The sequence below is a fragment of the Phaethon lepturus genome, unplaced genomic scaffold (genome assembly GCF_000687285.1).
Source record: "Phaethon lepturus isolate BGI_N335 unplaced genomic scaffold, ASM68728v1 scaffold27512, whole genome shotgun sequence".
Classification (NCBI taxonomy): domain Eukaryota; kingdom Metazoa; phylum Chordata; class Aves; order Phaethontiformes; family Phaethontidae; genus Phaethon; species Phaethon lepturus.
The window spans coordinates 28,591-32,613 of NW_010525982.1; positions in this window are offsets into that span (position 1 = coordinate 28,591).

The window sequence follows — 4,023 nt, forward strand, 5'->3', positions numbered from 1 at the left end:
GTAAGTTGTCGAAAGGGTATCTGCGTCCCAAATGATCTTGCAGCACTCAGGTCTTAACATTGCATGCAGTGAAGCAATAAATCATTTCCAAAATTTTGAGCCTGTAACTTCAGTGAAGTTGCAGTTACTCATATGAAGGGCTCAGGCCCTAATATCATAGCTGAAATGTTTTTCGGGGTTGCATCAACAGATTGGATTAGAGAGTGTTATGTTGCACATTTTTATGTATTTTATTTCTGTTTCTCTGCCTGTTTCCATCATGGCAAACTTTTCACCTAAAAACTAACTTGCTTTTCCTGTTTCAAGTGAATCAGGGTCTTAGGAAACGCTGTCATTGGAACTTCCTTTCTGTTTTCCTTCTGCAGCTTTTTTTTATAAATATGATTTTTGGAGGGTTTTGATCAGCCAAGATGTTTTTTTCATTACGTGCAGGTTATTTTGAATTGCCGTTTACACAGATACATCTGCTGTGAACTGCATGCCAAATTAACTTTATTTTACTACTGACTTCCTGTTCTGACCGATGATTTAATTATTCTTGGTTGTCCAATTCAAATGTAGAGAGGATATTCTGAAAATACATGGTATCTGTTGTCTGCCCTTGTATTCCTTCTAATGATATGAAGAGCTATATTAAGGCAACTTTGGTCACTACAACTTTTAAAATCAGCAGCAGCTGTATTACTTCCAAAAATTCCAGTTAGGTTATACACATTACGGACTAAAGTAATGTGTAGCAGTACCAAAGTCAAAGTAGTGACAGAGAAAGTGGACTTAAGCCCTCTCAAGAAGCAAGGTACATCTTAAATTTCTAATGAGAGGACAGAATTGCCTGGATGCTCGAGAAGTAACTAAACATACAAGTACTTGTAAGACCATAAATACAAGATTTTGGTTTGTTTTCTTCCTGGTGCCCCTCTGCTTAGGTTTGGTTAATGGAGACTAGAGTAATAAAAATGGCATTTACAATTACGTTTCTAGGGTTGCAAAATAAAAATGTAGCTCGGGGTAAACATCCATTGCTTAATCTTCAGCATGTAAAATAACTGAACTATGATGAGAATGAAGTAGTTTAGAAATGAGTTCATAGAGTTGCAAGCATTGAAAGCTTGTGTCCTTCTGAGTGGCCGTGAGGGAGAACAAACGGTACCTTCAGTCTCTTGTTTGAGCTGTTTCTTGGTTCAGCCTAGGGAAAGGACAAGGGAATACGACCAAGCCAGAACGTTTGTATCCCGCTCATTTCCCCCCTTTCTTCTCGCCTTCAAATTCACTGTCAGCTACCTTTTCACTGAACTCTGTCTCCAATAGATTTTCCCTTGGGAGCATCCTCTGTCTACCAGTGGTGTCTAGTGTAATGTTATGCTTTCTTGGAATGTTTCATGAGTACATAAACATTACTTGCTAATTTCCTGTGAGGCAAATCAAGTTGGCAATTGCTGCTGCTTCTTCCAGTATGTTTCTTTTGTCCTAATTCCAGTTCACTTTTTATGGAAGCTGTTGGAGAAACTTATTTTTTGTTCTGCCACTCTTAAACCAAATGTCCATCTTAACAGGAAAGTAACGGTGACTTCCAGAAAGTGAAAAGGCTGATTTTTGCAAATCAAAACCTTAGTTAAAAAGAAGAATTTAATTAATTTTCTGCTTTTAAACTGAAATCAGGAATATTAAGTTTAATTCCTAGTCTGCATATGATTGAATGAGCTCACAAGATATAGATCTCTTTTTTTTTTCCCCCCTTCTTTTAAAGGAACCAACAAATTCTAAATTGATCTCAAATCTGAACTTAGGACAAACCCTGGATAAATGCAAAAGAAAAGGAATGAACAGATGTATACAGATGTGCTCCTAACGCAGCACATGGAGCCCTGTGAGGAATAGGTACAATAAGCACCAACAGCCTGTTTCTTTTAGACTTGCGAAGTGAAATTATGTTGAAAGGCTCCAAAGTGAAATCTGGCCAATCTCCTTGATTGTTTGGCGGGAGACAGGAGGGTGGTAGCAATATAAGTTTTCATGAGAAACGTTGAAAGCAGGTCGGTGCCGGGGGGGATTTTGCAGACCCCTGACTATAAAGCTACCCAGACTAAGTATCCTGCAAGGTTTGAATGCGGGGATTTATCTGCGCAAGGGAATTGATTCCGATCACAAAACCATCAGCAGCTGTTTTAGCCAACTTAAAACCAGGTACAGTTTTTGCCAGCGATCATAATCATGACTAGTCCCCTGCATGTCAGTGATAGCCTTTTTTGCTGATAATGAGTGTTAGGAGGATTAAATATCACTGTATCTAAGGAATTATTAGGTGAAATGAAAATGATGCTTTTTTCAATCCCTGTAAAAGTTGGCTCCACCAGTCCTGGCCTGCAGAAGGACTCTCAAAAACAATCTGCTAGGTGTATGCCAGTTTTCACAGCCTTCCATCCCACAGGGACAAGGAATTCAATAGTGCCCTACATTTTTAATGTGTTGCAGCTTTTTGGGGTTTTTTTTACAAGAAATAAGGGGAAAGAATAAAAATGTTTAATTGCTCAGGATTAGCAGAACAGGCAGCCTGTGTCCTGACCAGGATAAAATCTGTTTAAAAGACTCTTTCTAGTGGAGTAATTTCCCAGTTTCCTTTTCTGAATGTATTTGTGTAAAAGAATTTTGATGAGCATTTGCCTTTCCAATTTGTTATTAGTCCAAGGAATCTCCATGTAAAACTGGCATTCAAAGTTAAACGCTGAAAATGGACAGCTAATGTTACCCAAAGCAGTTAAATAGTTACTGGTTTGGATCCCTGAATTGCTGCTTTTTTTTTAATGCACTTAAGGAACCGATCTGCAGCAGACATGAAATCATATGATTTTTATTGCACTTCTGAAATGTTTTGTAATAATGAGCATGTGACTTATCCAATTTAAAGAAAGTTCATGTCCAGTACACGCATGCGAACCTCTTCCTCAGTTAACAAAATGAAGCCAAAGCAAATTGGCAGAGCCTGGAGAAGCAATGTGACTTTTTGTTCTTGCATCACCCTGAGAACATAACCTCAAGTTAATTTTTCTGAAACGTGGTTGCTACTGTTTTCAGACTTATCTTCCCTTGTGCCAGAAACAGGCAGATTAATGAAGTTCAGCTTGTTGCACTCGTTGAAATTTTTCTTCTGTGGAAAACAAGGGCATAAACATATGAGGCTGTGCACTTTATATGCTTAAACCGAGAATTTAACAGTTTGGGTAACTGCAGAGAGCGGCGGTATTTAAAACCACAACCTGTTGATTTGGAATATCCACAGCAGCTGGAATTCTCCCTTGCTTGCAGCTGCATATAGAGCAGGAACAAAGGAAATTGAAAAGCTTTCACATTGCTTCAAAGGAATAGAAAAGCATTTGTTACTCACTGCTGACCCTAACAGAGAAAAGCCATCTGCACGTAGTGAAGTTTTAGCGCTTTTCCAGTGTGGTGCCCAACTATTGTGCTATTTACCTGGCCTATATTTAAACCATTTTGAGTTTAGTCCAAGTTCCTGTTTCATTAGCCTCTGTTTATCCATATGTTCAATCTTAGCTGTCTCTCTTTGTCTTTTTTTTTCCTTGGTTAAGCTAAAGTTGCATTTACCCACAAGACTGAAATGAGTCATTTGATGTCCTGAGAAAACAAATATAATTTTCCTGTGGTGAGAAAGCAGCCATGCTTTCATCTCAGGTCCTCTTGGCTTTCTTTAGTCCATCTAAAGGAGGAAGAAAACTCGAGATCAAGCTTTGCTTAACCTTATTTTCCTTGCTTATAGCTGTAGTAAAGCTCCAGCCTGTTTTCTCATAAACACTTGCACAAAGTCTCATGACTGAACAAGTAAACTGCATGACGGCACCGGGGAGGCGTTCCCGGATTATTTTGAAGGCTGCTCAGGAGCGAGGGCCGTCACATGCCGGCAAATGTGTCTGGCATCATGCGGTGGGGTGAGATGGCAGCGCTGTGCTGAGTCAGGGATCGTGTGGGATAGCAGGGCCCCCGGCCCGGCCGGCGCTCCGGCGGCCGCGC